The sequence below is a fragment of the Hermetia illucens genome, chromosome 3 (assembly GCF_905115235.1).
Source record: "Hermetia illucens chromosome 3, iHerIll2.2.curated.20191125, whole genome shotgun sequence".
Taxonomy (NCBI): Eukaryota; Metazoa; Arthropoda; class Insecta; order Diptera; family Stratiomyidae; genus Hermetia; species Hermetia illucens.
Window position 1 is genome coordinate 115861340 of NC_051851.1, and position 23460 is coordinate 115884799.

The 23460-nt window shown below is 40.0% G+C and overlaps 1 protein-coding gene across 5 annotated transcripts in view; it reads right to left on the reverse strand.

The window, feature by feature from the left end:
- The window catches only part of LOC119651874 (gonadotropin-releasing hormone receptor), a 149601-nt gene that overhangs the window by 125484 nt on the left and 657 nt on the right, over positions 1-23460 (reverse strand). The gene's annotated exons all lie outside the window — the stretch shown is intronic.

Genomic DNA, 23460 nt, shown 5'->3' on the forward strand with positions numbered 1-23460 from the left:
GAAATTAATAAGACTGACTAGGCTGACCCTGACCAATGTGCGAGGCCAGATAAAAGCAGCAGGATCACTCTCAAGACCATTCGACATCAACAACGGTCTACGACAAGGGGATGCGCTATCATGCGTCCTCTTTAACCTGGCCCTCGAGAAGGTGATCCGTGATGCTGAGGTGAATGCAAGAGGTACGATCCTCTTCAAGTCCACCCAACTACTGGCCTATGCTGACGATATCGACATCATGGGAAGAACCAGCCGAGACGTACAAACTGCCTTTATCCAGATCGAGCAGGCGGCCCACACTGGGACGAATCGTTATTTTAGCATGACAAAATTATTTGCTTATTGTTTATGAGAGCGATTTTGGTAAAACATAGAATTCAAGGGTAACAGAGTTTGCTAGTTACAAATTCGAGTAAAATTTCAAAATGGCGGATCCAATATGACATTTGAAGATACGAGATTTCATTCACATTAGTGGTTTTAACGATTCAATATACCCAATTTGACGTTAGATTTATTAAAAAATGTACACGGGAATTAACAGACAGCGGAAATATAAATAAAACAAAAAAATAAATAAAAATTTGTATTTTAAAAGGACATATATATTATGTATAGTAGAAATATAAGTACATTTTTTTAAAATTAGAGTTCTGCTTCTTCGTCTTCATGTTTAATTTTTATTTCCTTAGCATCCATACGAATAATAGTAGGCTCCAATTGCAAAATTTGTTTTTCCACCTCTTTATATTCGTCTTTCACATTTTGAATATTTTCTTTTTTTATTTTCAATGCAATTGGACGACAATATCTCGTCGATGATGGGGTTAAATTATTCCAAAATATTTGTTTTTTATTATTATTAGATTGACACATTTGCAATGGCACTATTGTACACAAAATAATGTTAGAATCGGCATATAATGAATTATCTGCAAAATTCTGTTTGTATATGCTATGCCCACCCCTTCCATCTAAACCCCATTTGTAATAAATTTCGATGATATTGGAGTTCTCCGAAATATTCTGAAGAATTACTTCAGCCTGTACTTGTGTCAAACGTTCTGCTGTATGTGTAAGAAGATCTTGCAAGGGCACAAAAGCTTCTTTTTCAGAAACGGTAATGTTTGGAGGATAACACATCTTTTTTGCCTCTACTATTAAATGATACGAAGGGTAAATGTCAGCCCCTCTTTCCTTCGCTCCAACTCGCATGGTTATATAATCCTCCTTGGTTAGGCCAAGATCAACTACAAGACCTAAAGCCTCTTCAGGGCTGTATGCTCTTATAGAACCAGAGGATTGTGTATCGTGAGGAGTCGTCATTTTTTTAATTTTGTTGGGTGAAGATTGGATGGCTAATTTTACAACCTTAGCTACACTTCTCTTTCCAGATTTGACTAAGCTTGATTCTGTGGCCATGTACAATTTGTCTGTGCTTATGCTTGATGTTAATTCACTGATCTGCCTTTGCTTAGTACGTAGAGAACTTTCTTCAAAGTCCTTTTTTGGCCTTCCGGATAGCCGAAGCGGCTCTAATTCAAATATCTCTGGAAGTTTTAAATCTTCATCAAGCCATTTCATGTTGTTGTTCCGAAACCGCTCATACGTGTAATGAGAATTGCGTCATTTTATAAATAATTTTGCAACAAACGTTTTTACTACATTTTTCAGTTGCTTTGAGCAATTTTCTGAAAGTTCGTTTATGGCAAATTTTTCCGTTATGTAGCCAATCAATTGTTGATTACATTTGGCTGATGACATTTTGTTGAATTGGCTGTTTCTTATATAATAATAATAATAATCGTTGGCGCAACAATCCATATTGGATCAGGGCCTTGAAGTGTGTTAGAGCACTTCATTCAAGACCGTAACGGTACACCACAGTACACTGTGGGAGGCAATGTGGTCAGCATTGCGCTCGCCCGAGATTATTACCCTGATTTGACTCAGGTACTCATTCACAGCTGAGTCGACTGGTGTCCGACATCCAATCACGATAACAAATTCCTCTGCCCCCAGCGAGATTTGAACCGCGACCTTCCGCTACGACAGCCCAGCGCTGGCTGTTTCTTAGCACTGTAAAAAGTTCCCCTTTCTTAATTCGAATTTCATTAGGAACAGGGTCAAGTCGACTACCTGAAAGAAATTTAGCGATTTTAAGAAAAGGGGGAAACGGGGGGACATGAGTATTACATGCCTTTATCAGCTATACGTTGTGCTACAAAACAAGTAAAAAAAAGTCATGGAACTTTTTGGAACTTTTTTTGTAACACAAGCAAAAGTCAAAATTTCAATTTCTTTTAAACATCAAGTAGTAGTATTTTGTGATACGCATACTAAGTAATTACTTCGTACACAGTAATGATATTAATAACTGCAAATTAAAGTACCTACCTGACGATTCTAAATTCATGATACAAAACTTTAATTTTTCTTACTAACAAAAGTGTAACGACCGTATAGTAACTGTCAACAATTTGTTGTAACTCACCAGTATCAACGAATAGAAACAATTACTCAACTTTGCGCGCATGGGATGAGCGCTGTGTCGCAGAAAAAAGGAAATTTTTTCTAGTTCACAATAAAGGGACTTATAGTGTAAATTTCTGGCGCATTTTTTTTGAATTTGGGAAAAATATTTAAAATCGATTTTGTCGTCGTAATATGGTCGTTTGTCCTTATGTGCGGCCATTGGGACGAGATCTTGGGCTGCACATCAATGAAGGCAAGGCAAAATACATGGTGGCAACGTCAGCACCGAAGACGAATCAACCAACAACATCAAACCGCACTGGTCAAACACAAACACGAACAAGAATAAGGATAGGGGAATACAACTTTGAGACCGTTGACAATTTCTCCTATCTAGGGTCGAAAATCACAACCGATAACAACTACGATGATGAAATCCGCGCACGGTTGTTGTCAGCCAACAGAGCCTACTTCAGCTTACAAAGACTGTTCCGCTCGAAACGTCTCACCATAGGGTCAAAGCTCTTACTGTACAAGACTATGATCTTGCCAGTCCTCATGTATTCCTCGGAAACTTGGGTTCTTAGCAAGAAAAATTGCGAACTCTTGGCCGCGTTCGAGAGAAGAATCCTCCGAAGAATTTTTGGCTCCCTACATGAGGATGGACGATTCCGTAGCCTACACAATGACAAAATCTATGAGTGATACCATGACCGTCCGGTTGTGGATAAAATCCGGCTCAATAGGTTACGGTGGGCGGGTCACTTAATCCGTATGGATGAAGATGATCCCACCCGGAAAGTCTATAAGGGCAATATCTATGGTAGGAAAAGAAGACGAGGCAGACCCTGCCTAAGATGGAGCCATGGCGTGGGCCAGGACGCCAGACAGCTTTTAGGGATATCGAATTGGTGGACCTCGGCGCAAAACCGGGATGTCTGGAGTTCCTTATTAAGGCAGGCCTAGACCGGATACCGGTTGTTGCGCCGTTGATGATGATGATGAATGTCCCTTTTCACAAATCAATGAAAACAATGGCAAAGCTGCATGAATTGGGCTATGAATTGGTACTGCATTCACCGTATTCTCCAGATATGGCCCCCGCCGAATTTGCCCTGTTCTCAGACCTCAAGAAAATGCTTGTTGGAAAAAATTAGCGCGAATGAAGAGGTAATCGCCGAAACCGAGGCTTATTTTGTGGCTAAAGAAAAATCGTACTATAAATATGGTATTGAAAAATTGCACGACTGCTATAATCGTTGTATCGCCCTCGAAGGCAACTATATTGAATAATAAAGTCAAATTTGACTTGAAATTTTTTTTTATGTGAGACTAGGAACTTTGCCGTCCACCTAGTACATATACACACATTCACCAGTGGATGATTTGCGACTACAGCTATTCAATCTGGTGATAATACGCAACTGATCGACCATATCACCATATCAGGGAGAGTTTCACTAATATCTTTGTCCTGCATTTATATGCAAGCGAACCAATTTTGCTCCAGGAGATTGTTGCTAGAATAGGTTATTGACTTGGATTCCGGAAGATCTAACAATACAAACGATTGCACGTGATCATCCTGCCAGTGAACATGGGGGTTGTTAAACTTCAGTAGACTGCAGTTGTGTTCTATTGGCCTAAAACGGCTATACAGGTTAAGGACTACATCCATAGTTGCGAACGTGTGTCGTTAGCTCCCAATCAAATGCAGAGACTAAGTGTTTTAAAGTTCACATATTGATCAGAAATTGCAGGCATCTTACGGAATAGGGAATGGATGAAGTGTTGGTCAAGGCCACAATTGCCGAAGCAACACTAAAGCGACACCAAATTGTGGAATAATTTCGAAGGATATATGTAACGAAGTAGCTGGGAAGTCACATCCAGGTCTTAAAATTAACAGAAGTAAATTACGGTTGACTAATAAAAGTGCATAAGAAGAAGTATTGTATGTTAACATGCTATCGCTTAGTGTCAACTTATTCACAGAACCCCGCGAACCAAGATTAGTAGCTTTCATTTGCTTCATAAGAAAAAAGTAAAGAACTATGTTTGTTTAAAATAGTTCTTTCATTATGAGTCGACATTGGAAAATAATTTTTAATTCGTTTAAAATAGAATCCTATCAGACAAGTAAACTTAGTAGTTAGCGGGTATTAATCAGCTGCAGTAGTAACGATTTATTAAGCATAAATAAAGTTTTGTCATCCAATGCACAGAAGTGTGAGAAAGTATTTGACCTACTGATTTGCTTATAATCAAGTTCCGTAAACGCCATGATGTCATATTCTACTGGTTTGCGTCTTTCAGCAGCCTGAAGCACCCAATTTGCAAATCCTTACGATTCATGTGTTTCAACTTGTTCAAGTAGATTCACATCCTGGAATGGAATTGGAGTTTGCTACAAGCATTCAATGACTTCATGGCTAGATTTAATGTTAAAAATGCCTTTTGATGTACGTACGCTAATAAGTTCGCTCGTGAACGCAACTTCAAATTCGCCCCCATGGTTCTAAATTTCACCCAAGCAAAGTTCTAGAAATACTTTGTGTGTACTCGCAACGTGTTTTTGATATTAACTTTGTTAAGTTTCCCCTACCTTTCATAAAGAATACGCACTCTGCCATGAAATTGTTATAAGGGAAGTTTAATTACTGTGTACTTTCATTTTGGAGTTGAATTTATGCGCGCCTCAAGTAATTTCACCCTGGACTGTCGTGGCATCATACTGTGCCGTAGACTTCAGAAGTTTCGATAACTTTGGACATAAAAAAATCATCCGAAATAAACATATTCAAGGAACTAGGTAGTTACGACCCAGGCTGGAAAATACATATATATCGTCGTTTCTTACAGGGCCCCATTCTCAGAACCTAACCAGCCGCAAAATCTGAAAAAAAATCTAGCTTCCACTATTAGACGCCTAGGCTCCGAAATACTCTCAGTGAAAATTCTGAGCCTTCAAATGTTAGTAGCACGTGGAAGGTACGTTCTATGAAGCAGTCAAAGGGCTTCTGGGAGAGAAAGCTGAAAGCCAAGAACCCACGTGCTCTCTAGAAAGACCTTGACTGCCTCACAGAAAAGAACGAGGTAGAAGAGGCTATCAAACACGAACGTGCGGAGGTAACCAATGTCTCGATTGGTATTATCTCTGCGAATTCCCGAGCCCAAAAGCTCGCTTTGGTGGAAGTTGCCGAGCAATTCGCAATGAAGTTTCTAAACAGCGGGAAAATCAGAATTGTGTTTAGAATACGAATCCAGGTTGCCTAAACCAAATGTTACAGATGCTTGGATTATGGACACACGACTGCAACCTGTCGGGGACCTGACAGAAGGGTACCTGCAACGAAAAGGAGAGTTGCGTCCTATGCAGGGACTGTAGCGCGTCTAATGAGAACGTTGCACACACTGCGGGCTTGGGGCGGTGTTCAATCTTCAGAGCAGAACTGGAAAGAACTAGGACGCGGTCAACATGATTCGCATCCTACAAATCGATATGCACCGGAGTGCCACCGCTCACGAGTTGATGGCGCTGATTTAGTACTCATCAGTACTCAGTATCGAAATAGCGACCCACCTTCATGGTACCTCGACATATCACGTATCGCTGCCATCTGGGTTCGGGACGGCACTCACCTTAGGGACGGAGGGGACGGTTTTGTTTAACGTAATGTCACGGTTTTCAATGTCAATCTAATACCAGACTTTCGACGCTATGGAAGACGATATCCTGGCACAGATGGGCGAATCCGAGTCGGGGGTGACTCCAATGTCAGGGCACTTGTATGGGCCACGCCTCACCCAGACTCCGAAGGCAAACGAGTTTTCGAAATAGCGCCTCCGAAGGCAAACGAGTTTTCGAATAGGGCTGGTAGTTTTAAACACCAGCGGGACGTCAGAAAGGTAAACACTGGGAGGTTTGTCGAGATTTGTGGAACAGGTAGGGCGGCACTGCACTGCACTGCAACCTGATAACTGGAGCCTGCGGAGCTTTCATGCTCAGGAGGGCATCGAGACGTGGCAGACCTTCTATGTGTTGGTGGACGGCGGAAATAGTAGAGCTCTGGAAGGAGTGTCACAGACTCCGACGCATGACACACCATCTTAACGACGGGGTTGAGGCATGTATCATGTTGGCAGAGTACAGATCTCCGAAGCGCAATAAACAGGAGCAAAGCTCACTGCTAGCAGGATCTGGTGGACGAGGTGAATGGGGACTCGTGGGGACTCGGTTACCAACTGGCAACCTGAAAAATCGGAGCTCTGCGGAAACACTGTTCATTTAAGGTCGAACAGATGGACCGCATTGTACGGCGCACCCCATACTGGCACACCAGACAATACTTTCCACCCGCCGAACTATCTGTTACGGATAGTGAGGATCGGAACCGCTCTCTGCTCTATGAAACGATAGAAGGTGAGAGAAGGATGGAGGTTACATCGAGCGTAGCACAGGGATCCATCCAAGGGCCGGATCTCTGGAACACATTCTATCATAGTCTACTTAAACTCGACATTCCAGAAGAGTCACATCTATTTGGTTATGCAGATAAATTGCAACTCTTTTGGCAAAATGAAACTAGAGGCAGATGGACTGCGCGGCTCATTGACAATTTAGGTGTGTGGCTGAATTGGAAGCATGGCCGACTATTTCCTTACCCAGTTCTTAAGTGAGCATAGAGGTTTTCACTCTTATCTGCACAAGATTGGAAAGTACGATTTCTGGATTGTGTGCTTTGCAATGGAGTTGTGGGTGGACGACACGCCCACATCATATTTTTTTCTTGTGTAAAGTAGGATGGGATTTGTCAGCAGCTTTATTTAAACCAGGCAACATTCTCGAGGAGATGCTGAGGAGCGTTAACGTTTGGGTTCTTCTCGTTGTAAAAAAGATAGAGCTCGACCGTTACAGGAGCCGGGTGGCGGAGGTTCTTTGAACTGACAGTTTCCTCCTTCCTCTCCCCTCCTGTTGGTGAAAAGAATTCCCTGATTAGAAGGCTCCACAAGGTGGGAGAGTTCGGGGGCTAGCCCGAAGTAATATCACAAACGGTTACAGGTCGGCGGGAGTCCAACAATCTGTGCGTAAATGCATTCCGGATGGCTTAAGTGGTTAGAGCGCTGGACTGTCGTAGTGGAAGGTGAAATCTCACTGATAGCAGAGGGATTTGTTATTGTGACTGGATATCGAATGCCAGTCGACTCAGCTGTGAATGAGTACCTGAATCAAATCAGGGTAATAATCTCTGGCTGACCACATTGCCTCCTAAAGCGTACTGTAATGTACCGTGACGGCCTTGAATGAAGTGCTCTAACACATTTCAAGACCCTGATCCAATATGGATTGTTGCGCCAATGATTATTATTATTGAGCTATAACATGGACCACGATACTACCAGGTTTGAATGCAATCACATCATTAGCAACAAATAATAGATCAAAAAGTCTGTTTTGAGCAAATTTACTTCAACTAAGACTTTGAATATCAGTATAAGACTAAAGTGACATATTAAGTACATACACATTGCGAGCGAGGGACAATGGGGCCGAATGTCTTGTTCTACACTTGCAAATCCGAAAATCTGAAATGAGAGATTTATTGGTTGAATGTCCTTGGACTATGCTAGAATCTAATGAATCTCATGTTCATCTCACTAAAGTGGAAAACCGCCATTGTATTCCTCTATTCACCCTTTCATTAGAGGAAGCTAATCTTCTTCCCTTGTGGATTTGGTATGGGTTTAGTAAAAGCCAGAAGAGAAATTGAGTTTGAAGTAAGCTTCTTTACATATTTTCTCAAACTGTCTACTTAAGGACAACGGAAGTGAGTCTATTTAAGGAGTGCTAATCTCAGATTTACGCCTACTATTGGGGAAGAAAATGTATGTATTTATATTTGCTGCACATAATACGCATCACAAGAGCCTTATCAAGCTCTTTTGGACGATTAATGACCGTTGCCTAGCGTAATATATACATACATATATTCAAGTCTTGGGACAGAAAATCACTATTTGAATACATCTACCGGAATAATGTGAGTAAAAATAGATGCCAGAGTCCATTTTGGCCTACTACATTTTGATTTCTTGCTAGCTAGCTCGTGAAACGTAGCAATTTTTAAAATTTAACGGAATTTTTAAAAAATCGCAAGGCGCGAAATTTAGTTAGTTTGGTGGCTTACTGAATGGTACTCGTTATACGCCATGATATTCAATTTAACTGTTTATATACGCATGAGTAATGGTAGTGTGGAAAGTTTGTTTGTTTAGGATAAGTGTAATTTTTTAAGGTTTTGTGTAAAACAAAACTTTTGTAAAATCGGTTTACTCTGTCTGTTTCAGTGTCTGCCTGTCCGTCTCACGCATTTTTCTCGGAGACGGTTGTAGCGATCCATACAAAATTCGGTAGAATTATGCGAACGCTGAATTTAGGAGGGGGGTCCCCACACAAGCAAAAGGGGGTGTCTATTTTGTTTTCATCAAATGTAGTCATGTGAAAATGAAAGGTCTCGATAAGTACTTTCCGAAGCCGGCTTTAAAGACGCCAACATTTTACCACTGTCACTGATTGCAAAGTTGTTCCCTATGAGACCATCGCACCTCTACATCGGCTGGCACTGGCCCGCCGCGCATTAAATGCTGGCGATTTGGTGAGAAGAAAGAAGAAACGGTCTCACGCATACGATCGCCGACCATTACGAATGGGGAAGACTCATGGAACCAAATGAAAGACTCGATTTACAAAGCTGCCTCTGCAACCCTTGGGGTCACCGATCCGGGTAAGCGCTGCGTGTTTGGGACAAAGGCACACAAATGGCGTTATAAAAGAAATACATAAAACCTCTCATATCTGAAGTGTCCAACTTCCGGTTTCCCAACTTGTTTATTGAATAAATACATATGTATGTATACCCTGGAATTGGAAAATTCAAAAGGGAATATTTCGCAATTTTAACACAGAAAAGTTGCACACAATGCAGACAATGATCCTAAAAAAAACTTGCATTGTGAGGCGATTTGTAACTTTCGAATATGAAACAATGCACGCCACCACATCGTCCACAGTTTGTATATTAGATTCATCTGTATAACCAACAAAAGAAAACTCTAATTTTTACTGAGACAAATTAGGGAAAATGTGATGTGATACTCTAAATATTATATCTCTCTTCGATTTTTTAAGTGGTTTTGCTACCCTTTCGTCTAAAAAAATCAACTTATTTTTAGGAATTTTTTTTCGCGAACTCTATTGCATATAATGATTTAAGTCCTTTTGGGTTACATTAATATAGCCTTGAAATATAAAAGAAATTACTAATTTCCCACTGTCATAATTAATTATAACGTTATAAAAAATACATTGAAATAAAGGTAGTTCAGTTGCGTTGTAAAAATCTCCGGTTTGGATGGTATGAACCTGAAAAGCTAAAAATATTGTTGATCAGCGAACAAATGGCTATTGCCCGTACCTAAATCAAATTTTCTTATGCAAAAGAAGAAAACAATGGCCATGGTTAAAGAAAAAATCAGCAATAAATTTTTCTCAAATGTTGTCGCACGGAAACTGCAAAATTTTATATTTTAACTTAATTATGCTAGGGACGATTGTCACACACATATATAAAATATGTAGTTAAAATTTGAAGCGAACCGGTTGATCAGTTTCAAAAAAAAACGGTTTGAGAAAAACGCCTATAATTTTTTTTAACGGAAAATCATTAATAATTGCAACTTACAGCAAATCAGCAATGTCTGTTTTATAGAGCAGACCATGAAAATCGAACTTTTGTGAAATCGAGCACTTCCATGTCGAAACTTTCTTCTTTTGAGGATTCAATGGCAAGTAGTTTGCAGGAGGAGGAGCACAAAATGTGTTTTTAAAAATTTGTGTGAAACAAAACCTTATTAGAATCGAGACGGTGTCTGTCTGTCCGTCTGTCTGTCATACCCGATTTATTCGGAAACGGCTTGACCGATTGTCATGAAAATTGGTAAGAATTTGTAATCTGTCGTTCCCTTTACATACAGCACGACGCACGACGCCATTTTCTGTTAAGTTTCAGGGGGGCTCCCCATAGATGTGAATGGAGGGTGCAACATTTTTTTTCATAAAATGTGGCCATGTGGGGTATCAAATGACAGATCTCAATTAGTAGTTTTCAAAACTGGTTCCATATTTGACATTGGGTGAAACATAAGGAAGTGAGGGCTCAAAATATGACCCACAAAAAGTGTAACAGGTCTCGTTCTCAGAACCTATCCAACCGAAAAATCTGAAAAAATTCATAGTAGTGCATCTCTACGGAATCTAAGCCTCAAAATACATCCGGTTCTGATACCTGCACAAATAAAGTTAATATAATAATAACTTTGCCATTTTTTGTGAATTTTTCTATAACCTGTATGACGTCATCATCATATATCCAATACCACGACGAAATGAGTTCTTATGAATGGGGTCGGAAAGAATTATTTTGTTTTAGTTTTTTAGTCATTTCTATATGAATATCAGTTACTCCAACCAGACATGTGTGTATATAGGTATATAGTATACGTCTGCTAATGAAGTTTGCGGGTAATGTTTAATTCAGATAGATATATTTGTACATTAAACGAGCCGTATTTAATATACGTACTATATATGTACATATGTATGCTTTTGTGCAGGAAATAAACCGGAAATATGGGTACAATCAATTTATATAGGTTCGTATATATGTACAGTATTCGGAAATAGGCAGTTTATTTATTTAGGGTGAGCATAATATCTATGGCTGTAATATATACCTACGTCTTGTAGTTTGGAAAAATTAAGAAGTGCCAGGGTGGGTAGATTTCTAAATTGCTAAAACTTAATAATCCAACTTAAATTGATGAAGTGGAAATCTAGTTTAAAGACGATGAAAGCAGCAGAAATGAAAAGAGATTTCATTGCTGACATTTTGAATCTTGTATAGATTTACAATAAGTTAAACAATGCAGAAATGTGGATCGCTGTGTAATTGTAACCGTGTAATTGCCATTATAATTATATATTATAGATAATGCCTTTAAGGAAAATATGGTAAGGAAGATATCCAGAAAATCCAATTTGCCTGCAATTGCAAATATTTGTAAGATTTACTCATTTCCCGACGGATCAAAGATTGTTTGTGTAGTCGGTTTGGGAATTTCCTCGGATACATTGTGTGCGCGGTTGCCCAGAATTCGCCTGTTAATTCCAAGCGAAAGTAGTGGCGAGGCTGGAAGCCTGTTGGTGCTGAGGAATGATGCGAGTTCCAAGGGCAACATAGCCGTTCTGACCGAGAGCCAAGCGGCCATTAACATTTTATACTCAGCGGCGACATCCTACAGGCTGGTGAGCAGGGCAGATTCGCGTTGAGCCGTCTGAGTGGCACGCTCAGTGTACTGCGTTCCTTTTCAAGTATTTAGTTTTATTGCAAAGAATTGTTACCACTCTATTTCCACAGCAAAGCAAATGCATTATAGCGGTCGAAAGAGTGCATCCCCCAAGTATAATAGAGGCTGGGCTTACCATTGCCTGCAAAAAAATAGGGGCTAAAAAAGTACCCGGGCTAGAACGAATACCGAAAGTGGCTAAAAGCAAGACCGAAGGGGTTCATTTTCATTTTTGATATCCAGAGACCATCTTCCGACTCAGTGGAAAATACAAATGCTGGTTCTGCTACCAACAAGTGGTAAATCATCTGGTGAGCCATCGATGTATCGTCCCATTTATTTGCTGGACAATATGAGAAAGTTGCTTGAGCACATTATATGCAACAGGCTGATCCCAAATGTAGAGGAGGAGGCATGTTTACACAACAATACAGTTTTCGTGTTGATGATTCTTATCGCAGCTGAATTTAGCGTTCCCTGTTTACTCCTTAGTGAGGAATCACCATAGTCAGATTGTGCTTCAGTTTCACTATCATCATTCTTAACGCTGTCCAAGTGATAAGCTAGCAGTAGCGAGACAAACGCAAGACGAACACAGACACCCATGACGACCCTCAACCATTGCGACGACAGTTGAATTTTATGTATATTCAGTTAATTATCAGGAATTGTTTCGAGGATAGAAAGCTCCTCTATGACAACGAAGTTGGCTCAATTGAATTTTTGGTAACCGGGAAGTATGTTCAAGGAACGGTCCTGGGCCCACTGCTCTGGAACGTGATGTGTGACCAGGTGCTGCGCTTCAAACTCCTTCGACAAGTTACAAGTTATTGGCTATGCAGATGGCGTTGCAATTGTTGTACCAGACCACTACCTGGAGGATACTGTCCGATTATGTGAGACACCTAATCGGTTGGCGGAACAGACTGTTGAATATAACTGACCCTGTACTGGTGAGGAGTCGTAAACTGAAAGAAATTCTACGGTTTCGTGTGGGGCAGCATGTGATAGAGTCCGATAGACCTTCAAAGAACACTTGAGCTATCCGCCCGAGAAAGTAGGGAAAGTTGTACCTGCGGTAATTGGCATGATGCCGAATATTGGAGGACCTAAACCGCGAAGGAAGCAATTGCTATCCAGAGTGTGTTCATCCATGTTGCTTTACGCAGTACCAGTTTGGACAAAAGCCTTTAATGTTCAGGCGTATAGAAGTATATCTGAGTGCGTTAACAGTCGCTATCGCATTCCGAACAATGTGAGACGAAGTAGTTTTCATAGTCGCGGGCATAGTGGATACCGTTGGTAGTTACATTATTTTGGACATGATGATTCACCCTTCTATCGTAAATGTTTATTACGAGGACCTAGAGTACATACTCTTCGTGTGTGTGCAAATGAGAGGGAACAGCTTCAATTTCTCTTGACGAGACCCTCGCAAGTGGAAACGATCATTCCGCAAAGGCGGCAGGGAAGGAACAATTGTCACCGTAGGGGAAAGCCGGTAGGCTTTAACCTGCCCCACGATATAGTGATTCTGGATAGTTTCGCGGGGCGTAGCGAGTGAGGAGAGGTGGTTTTAGAGGGTCAAAGTCCCACACTGTGGTTTTCGATATTTTCTGCCTCGAAAAAAAAAACAATGAAAAACAAACGATTTTAATAAGGTTTTATTTTATACAAAACCGTAAAAATACTTGTTTCAAGGTACGTAATTACTTTTGCTCATCGTATTCGCTAACAAATAGGAGATCGCAACTTTCAATTAGATATAAATTGTGGGCGTTAACACTGGCCATTCAAACAATTCTAATTTATGGAACACTTGCTTCGGTTAGTATGGTGCACTTCTTTAAACGGAGTACTCTAAAATAAATGCTTAAAGTTTGTTTTTCGTAAATTCCTGCTTTTACGCTCATAGAGCAAACCGCGAATGTTTCAGGAAACAGGTGAAAGACGCCTGTTGAAATTCGTCAGAAACTCCGTGTGTTATTGCAGTCTTTCAAGCGATTAAATTAGTTGAAATGATAGGATTGATCTGCTGGTAGACGTATAGCACTGAATAAGTGGTTCCCGAAAACGAAACGAGTCGAAAACCGGAAGTTCGACGGGGGTATATGAGGTTTTGTGTTTTTCCTGTGTAAGTATATTTGAGTGCAGAACTATTCCATTCGTACGTAGCCCGTAATGTATGTATATGCATTAGGTATGTCAGACCACTCACTTTAGTGTGATGTTGACATTTAGTGTTTTGAGTTTCAGTAAATTTACACGGAAGAGGACTCTAGGATGAACTAAATGATTGTATTCGAAAACCTGAAAAAATAGTAGTATACTATTATTAACTTTATTTGAGTAGATATCGGTCTGGAGGGTATTTTGAGGCCTGGAAACCGTATAGAGGTTCATGATTTTTTCAGATTTTTCATTTGGGTAGTTTCTGAAAATGGGTCACATGGGCCACACTCCCCACCTTTCCAACAAATGTAAAAACTAAGAGCGGATTCGTGAAGCACTAAACGACGCCCATCATTTGATATTCCACATTGGCTATATTTGATGAAAAAAATTGTAGACGCTTTTTTGTACTTATGAGGACCTCCCTTTAAATTCAACGTAGAAGGATGTAACTGACGGCTTGTATGGGCGTTCACTATTCCCACCCTTCACGCCATTCGCGTCGATCGATATTTCCGTTTCTGAGAAAAGAGCGTGTGACAGAAACATTGCACTGAAATGATTTTAATAGTTTTGTTTCACACAAAAAAAACCGTGCAATCATTCCAATCTGGATAACACTTTATTAGCACCGGTTCTGCATCGCTAATTCAAACTCCCTGCCAAGATGTGGTTTGCTTAGGTGTAAGGCAGGCCTGAAGTTGTAGCTTGTTTATGGATTAAATGCTATGTCTGGGTTAAGTTTCCTCCAGAATTATATTACGTAACCATAAATTAGTCTAAAATTCTACCAGAACTGAAAAGATAGAACTCCCAAGTGTGACGACCAGTTAAGCTTATAAACAAATATACGATTTTATTTTATTCTTATTTGCAGCCTTAGAAAGGGTTGTGAAATTGAAAATTATTGTATTATTTCCCATTTAAATGGCAGTGAGTCTTTCGTACTTTATTTTCTTATTATATATGCATGTGTAAATTTTTATATATGTAATTGTACACACGATAACTCAATTTTATGGAATCTTTAAATTTCACTCCCACAACACCACACAGATAAACATATGTACGTTTCGGCTCAAAGCAAAATCTGATTTCCGCATTATCAATTCAGGAAGTGAAGCAGTTGAGCGTGTAATACATACTTTTTGGTTGTTATTAATTCTCCTTCGAGCTCCATTTCCTCTTTTCGTGCTTGTTCAGTGTTAAAAAGAACACCAACGTCATCTTACATTGAACTGCCCGTACAAAAGCAATGAAGTGTATCCGAATCGGTGATGCGCAGATTCCAGTATCGTTAATAATACATTTTCTTTGAGAAAACTTTTCCTTTTGATTTGAAGTAAAATGAAATCCTGTTTCTGACTTTTTCAGTAACTTCCGACGATGATAGAGCGCGTTATCAAGTAAGAAAGTGTTTTCAAAAGGTTTAACTTTTTATTTATTTCAATTTATTTTTTTCGAATACTCTAACCATTCAGCGACTGCTGAACTAATATTTAGTGCTGATGTGGATGCGAATGAAAGTTTCATTGTGAATTTCCAGAATATCCAGTTCATAACTGCAGAGATTTACACACTTAGGTATTTCGTGATAAAATGTTATCCCTAAATTGAACAAAAACATTAAGAGTTCTGCTCAGTAGTAAGTGCCAACAACAATGGGCGAAAACAGCAAAGGGCCTTGAAAACGTTAATACCATGCGGGAAAGGGATATCTTTGTGGTGTATTTGTTACAAAGTGCTGTCGGAAATAATTGAACAAAGGAAGGATTTCAAAATGGAGAAACAACAATCCACTAGATATTCTTAACAGAATAATAGAGAAGTACCATGCAACGGTGTAGGTCGTCCGATACTGATTGATGTACTGAATTTACTGAATACTGATTACACTCACGAAATTGAAACCCTGCCCTGACAATCTAAATAAAATAAAGCCACTTATTTTGTTGTCTGTTTTAATCGAAAAGAAGGCAATGGTTAAAGGGGTGTCCGGATGACTTAGTGGTTAAAAAGCTAGGCTACCGCAGGGGAACTTCGCAGTTCTGATCTCGTTGGTGGCAGAGGTGGCAGTATCGTGAGTGGATGTCGGATACCAATCGATTTAGCTGGGAATGAGTACCCGAACCAAATCAAAGTAATAATTACGAGCGAGCGCAATGCAGATCACATTGCCTCCTTTAGTGTATCGTATGCCGCCTTGAATGAAGTACTCTAACACACACGGAAAAATGTTAGGGCATTCAGTTCAGTCGACGCGGCAGGACGGACATCGGTCCTGAAGAGAAATGGGCATCTGCACGCTAAATATTGGCATCCTAATTGGCAAGGCCGAGAAACTCGCAAGAGCCCTTCGTAGAAGGCCCATTGATATTTGCGCTCTACAAGAAATTCGATGATGTGGTGCCAAAAGCTATAAACTTCTCTATTTTGATAGTCCACATACTCGATACGATGTTGGCATTGCCAATTCAGAGGGTTTCCGTGATGACATTAAAGAAGTCGAACGATTTGATGAACGGTTGATGAAGCTCACCATTATATCGCACTATTCACTTTTTAAAAGCGGACGCATCACAGACAGTTCGACCTGATGCCGAGAAAGATGCCTTCTCGTAGCTTCTCGATGCAGAAACTTATAAAGTGCCAGTTGATGGGCGGTGGAGGAAAAGGGTTTGGAGCGTGCAATTGGGGTGGTGCGCGTATAGTCGATTTAGTGGACACTCATAACCTTGTAATTATGAATACATGGTTTATCAAACGATTTTCTCATTTTCCCACATTTTATTGTGGGAACAGTAAAACGCAAATCGACTATATTCTCGTACCACCGTCACTGATATCAAACACTTCTGTTGCGTTAATGACAGGAATGGAACGGATGGCGAGAATATTTCGAGTAAATTTCAACTGAAGAATTTGTTCATCCTCCATTTCCACAGGCATTGCCGACATTTGGAGTCATTCCACCTGTCAGCGCGACTGGTGCTCAGGTGACTGAATCAAAACCAAGTGGCCGAGGAGAACCTCCATAGTGCCGGCACTGGGAGACGCTGTATCACATTAGTTTGCCGGGCGTGATCCAGTAGGCGAACGCTTCAAAGGCCTAATTAGGGCGATCAGATCCGCACGGGGACACATTTGAAGTGGCAATAGGTCACCAAACCTTACCAGGGGTATACCGGTACCATGGAAATCGGGATAGCCCCTGAATTCACATACTTCAGATGAGCTCCTGTTGTACGTGCGTTCAGCTCGGTTGTTTGTGGTTGGTCCCCTAATGGAAGCTTCATGGGGATTGTGGTTGCGTTCAAGCAAACAGAGACCTTCGGGCCTCAGCGTGGTGTTGCATTTTAACAGGTAGGTCTTGCATCCACCAGTATGAATGCTGAACCATGCACTCGGTATAGACTGGTACAGTCGTAGTTTGCTGCGGCAGGTCTCTGATTGCGGTCACAAAGTCAGTCCATGTCCGAAGACGACCGTGGGATTGAGTGCACGAGAGGTAACCACGAAAAACACGGTGACGTAACTGTTAGCGCCACTGAAGTCAGGGAAGCAATAAAACAAATGAAACTGGGGAAAGCAACAGGATCTGACGCAACGCATCCGAACTCTGGGAAGCGAAGAGCTGAGACCCAACACTGTGACTCAGTGGTTTCTTTAATCGGGGTATTGAGAAAGGTAGAACACTTCTGATTGGCAAGGAAGTCCCACAGTTCCAATATGAAAGAAATCGGAATACCGGAAGATGGAGGCTCCAGGTATGAAGGTTTTGTGTTCAGTTTGTGTGAGAAATATCCTATTCACGTTTTCCCATTCGCATATGCTTGCAGTTCAAAATATTCCTTGACATACATATGTATTTCCAAACTCCAACTCCGCCGTTCATGAGTTGACTTTATGTGATGATGACGTTATACACGTCTTAGAGTGCGATAAATTCGCGTGAAATACAGTTTTGACCTTCTATAATATTGTTAATAATAGTTAGATTTTTGTCAAACTTTCCAAGACTATGCATCATATTATTACTTACAACCAAATTTTGTACTTGTAGCACGAACTTAAGGGGCAGTATATGGTAACATACTACTATTAACTTTATTTAAGGGGGTCATCCCGTGTGTCGGATCCGCGGAATAGAATTATTTTTTTTGGCAAAGTGATCTTTTTATATTCGGAGTTGTTCAGAAATTATAGTGTTAAACACGTGATGAGTCACATGCCAGATTTATATCGATCGCCGTACGAAAGTGCGTATTTATCGGTCCGAATGACGTTCGTTGGACTTCGCTAAAAGGACAAGAATTGAAGCCAAGGCTGTACTTGTGTTTCCTGAAGAAACCTAAGGTTTATGGATTAGGTATGGCAAAGTAACGATCAGTTGAGATTTTATGGTTAAAAAGCACATTCTACTTTTTAAATGCGTTTTTCTCGAAACCGCATATTGAAAAACTGCTGCCACCATAGCCCAAGTCTATCCAACGAAATTCTTTGAAATTTTCACGACATATTCAGAATATATTTCTACAGTCCACAAACTAGGATAATTGCGATTCACTCAGTAGTTTTTTTTTATTCATTAAGGAAGCCTTAAAAAACACCAAAATTCACAAAAAAAAATTTAACAAGGCACCAAAAATTTAGCTCTTCATATTTTTTTAATAATCCTAGTTTGGGGACTGTAGTTAAGTCTCAACGATAAAATGCCGTTTACTTTTTTTCTTTAAGATGATCGCAGCGCCCTTTAGCGTGACAGCAGAAAAACACCCACGAGGATGGGTGTATAAATTGTTCTGTATTCTTTCAGTTCTTCACAAAAAATTTCTAAAGGAAGCGAAAAAAACGGCCTTCACCCGGGATGATCCTCTTAACCAGATATCGGAATGGGATGGATTTTGAAGCCTATTATAGATTTCGTATGGATTTTTCGATTAGATAGGTTCTGAAAACAAGACCTGGTACACTTTTTGGAGCACACATTTTGGGTCCCCACTCCCTGATGTTTCAGCCGGTATAACAAATATTATCAGTATGGAAAAGTACTAATTGAGCCCTTTCATTTGATACCCTACAAGACAATATTCTGTGAAAAAAAAATTACACCTCACCGACAGAAAATTCATAGACCATATATTCTTACTAAATTCGGTGACAATTGGTTTAGCCAGTTCTTAGTAAATCGGATGCGACAGACGGACAGACAGACATCGAATCGATTCTAATAAGGTTTTGCTTCACACAAAACCTTAAAAAGAAAGGTAGTTCAGCAGAATGTTCAAATTACCGTCCGATCCGGTTGCAGCTCCATACCATAGTAAATTCTCTTGACAACTGTATTCGCGAAATTGTGGAAATAACCGGGGTTTGTCAAGAACTGTGGAACTGCTGACGCAATACACGCTGCGCGGTAATTCATGAAGAAATACCGTGACAAACATCGTCGTTTTTACATTGCATTTCTGGATGTAGAGAAAGCTTTTTTGACTACACGAACTTATCTGGAATGCTCTACGCCAACACTTAGTGCCATAAGAACTCGTGCGCTGAGTTTAAGTGCTCTACCACGATCCAAAAAGTAAAGTTCGAAGTATGGCAGATGTATCAAAATTGCCCTCTGACCACTCCTCTTTGTTCTTGTTATGGGCACTGCCATACGAGGTGTCAAAAGTCCGGCACCCTATAAACTGATTTATGTGGATGATGATTTGAAGGCTTCACGGCTACATCCAGATCAGGCCTTTGATAAAATAAAACGGCGCAACCGATCACGACGAACCGATCCCAGTTGTGAACGGGATAAAGGCAAAAGCAAAAGAAGGAGATGAAATCGCTGAGTTGCTGGCTTCATGCTTTCGAGCCAAAATACTCCTTTGAAGGAGGCATGCACAGGTAGGAAAAGTGGTAATGTTTTAAAAAATGTTACGTAGAGACTGATATTAACCCTTGAGGGACAGCGTAGAGGGTTATCATGAAGTAACGAAGAGGGAGCACAGTTGATCTTTCCATAGTCTTTGTTATATGGTGACGGCGCTGTTCTCTCTTATAAAAGGAACTGCAAAAGGTATGAACCAGTGCTGGGCGTTTTGGTATACTTACGGTTTTGGGGACTTTTCGGAGAATCGAAGACGGAAGGTTATTTTTCGGGTTTAAACAGTAGACTAACTCCTTTAAGAATTCAGTGGCTTTGACCAATCTAATTGAAGGTTAGTTTTTTCGAAAGGACATTTTAATGAAATATGAGCGAGGAAGATAAGCCATACTACTACAGCAGGAGTGCCACAGGGCCTTGTACTGGAGTCTCTCCCGTGGAACGTAGTTTCAGGTAACGAGGTAATCAGTTTTTCGGTTGATTTGGATGTAGCTGTCCGCGCAAAACAATTTGAAGATGTCGAAGTCTAGGCTAATGACGTCATCAGCGGCATAGAAACGTAGCTGAAAGTGGACGAGATTGAAGTAATGAGGTGGCCTGGATCACGAATCATAGGAAAAATGATGCAATTAATATTTCGATTGATGGGCATATCATCAGTTCATAGCCGGCTATCAAGTTCGTAGGAGTGATGATTATCATGAGGATTGAGGAACAGTTGTACTATGGATACGAAAAAGTGTCGAATACTAGGCTATGGCTAGCACGGATGATATCCGACAACGGAAGTCGGAGTTACAGCCGGACGTTATTTGTGATTGGGAGGTCCCATCTGGACGGAAATACTAGCTTAGTGACACTAAAGGAGTTGAACGCCTTAGGGCACTCTCGGACACGACACTTTGTGTTATTGCAGTTTTAGTCTCTTAACAAGTCGGAATACCGGAAGCTCGCGCTTCGGGTATAAAGGTTTTGTGTTCATCTTATGTAAGAGACGCACATTTCTCTGTCCCTATATAGCTACAAATCCAACATAATCCTTCATATTTTTCCAAACTACGAGACATACGTACATATTAGAGCCATAGATATCACGCTCACCCTAAACAAACAAACTGCCTATTACCTGCTGTACACATATATGCACGTATCTAAATTTATCGTACCCATATTTCCGATTTACGTCTTATATCTATCTGAATTAGGCACTACCCGCAAAGTTCATTAGCACGCATATATTATATACCTACATACACACATGTCTGGTTGACAAATAACTAAAAAACTAAAACAAAATAATTGTCTGCGACCCAATTCATAAGAATTCATTTCGTTGTGGTATTGACGAATTGATATGTGATGATGACGTCATGCGGGTTGTAGAGTGCACGAAATTCACAAAAAATTGTAAAGTTTCACCCTCAATAACTTTGTTAATAATAGTTGGATTTTCTTCAAACTTGACCAAACTGTGCATTATATTCTTCATTACACTCATGCCAAATTTTGTATTTCTGGGATGAACATAAGGGGGGGTGCCGGGTAAATTTCTAAAATGTGGAAATATACTATTATTAACTTTATTTGTGCAGATATCGGAACCGGATATATTTTGAGGCCTAGATTTCGTAGAGATGCACCACTGTAATTTTTTCCAGATTTTTCGGTTGGATAGGTTCTGAGAACGAGACCTGTTACACTTTTTGTGGGTCATATTTTCAACCCTTACTCCCCTATGTTTCATCTAATATCAAATATTGAACCAGATTCGAAAAGTACTAATTGAGACCTTTCATTTGATACCCTACTTGGCTACATTCTGTGAAAAAAAAATTTGCACCCTCCATTCACATGTACGGAGAGCCCCCCCTTAAACTTAACGCAAGATGGCGCCACTTACTGCATGTAAAGGGATCACCAGATTACATACTCTCACCAATTTTCGTGACAATCGGTCTAGCCCTTTCCGAATAAATCGGGTGTGACAGACAGACAGACAGACAGACAGACAGACAGACAGACAGACAGACAGACAGACGGACAGACGGACAGACAGACACCGTCACCATTCTAATAAGGTTTTGTTTCACACAAAACCTTAAAAAGTGAGGTGGGTGTCTGTATGGGGAAAGAAGAATGAATCTGCCTGAAGAGGTTACAGACTACTGAAGAATTACGAGACAAAAATCACTGAAAAGTGGTAACAACGATGGTATCCGCCAATGTGTTGATGAATGATTTCCTGTATTTAGTGAATTCAACGATAACTAGACGAAGTTAAATACCACTTGACACAGTTTCTGACAAACTATAGTGGTTACAGGAAATATTCGTACCCGTTCAGATTGGATAATTTTTCATGCTGTCCTGAATATGGCTTTGCATTCGAACACACAAGACACGCTATCCTCTCCTGCACTCAACGTTTCTCAGAATTATAGTTTGGAAGATTCTCTGTATTGGGAGGAAAACTAATGTGAAGTTAGCTCCATAATAACAGGGATTCATGTGAAGCTTGACCAGGCGGAATCGGTGGAAAAATTTGAAATCGAAATAGTGAAAAATTTCTTCTCCAGAAACCATTTGGGTGATTCCAGCGGACCAAATCATCAATTGAAATTTCGGAAGCGGTTTAATACAATAGCCCAGGTTTGCCGGAAGAAAAAATCGGTGTTAAACCTGTATGGATATGTGGGATCCAGCATTTATTTTCCGAGAAAATAATATCAAAACTTTCAATGCCATTAATTTAAGGTGCATTTTTACCAAAAAAGTTGAAGACTTCTTTGTTCGTAATTGCATACAGCTCTTTGAAAAATGTTCAACTTTTTATTTAAATTTTGTTTCCAACTGACCGAGTGTATATAAGCAAAGCAAGTAAATACCCCTCTCTCCGCGTATTCTTTAGAAATTTACACCCTGAAAGACAAACGCGACTCTCGACATTTGTTTTCAATTTTTGTTGGCAACTATATTATATCCTAAGAAGATACTTTTGTTACCAGCATGTGATGGTCATTCGCTGGTTGGCAATTTTCCTTTGGTCCATACTTAGTTTTCCCATTTGCTGAGAATTCCAGCACAAGGTGTATAGGTACTTATAGATATCAATACAACAACACACAATACTATTTCACTGTAATTTCTGCTTCAATGAAAAAACATTAATGGCAAGCCAAATTCATTAGGGATGTTTATATATTTATCTAATGAGGTACCACTTAAAAAGCGCTGATTTGGAAATTACCATTTTACGCCATTCTATATTTTGTAATCAATGATAACTTTAGAATTTCCCGGTGAGGTATAATCAGCATTGTTTTTGTAAGCTAATTTCTTACTGATTGCGCTTTACGCGGAGACCACACTTAGGCAAAAACATCTGCGAAGCATCTTAGATATACGTACTCGTAAATATCAATCTGCATAATTACTTTTGCCTGCATGTAGATGGTATAATTCACCTTCAACAGTTATTGTTTTTCAATTTATTACATGAATATCTTTTATTTCAGTTATAGGTCCAACAT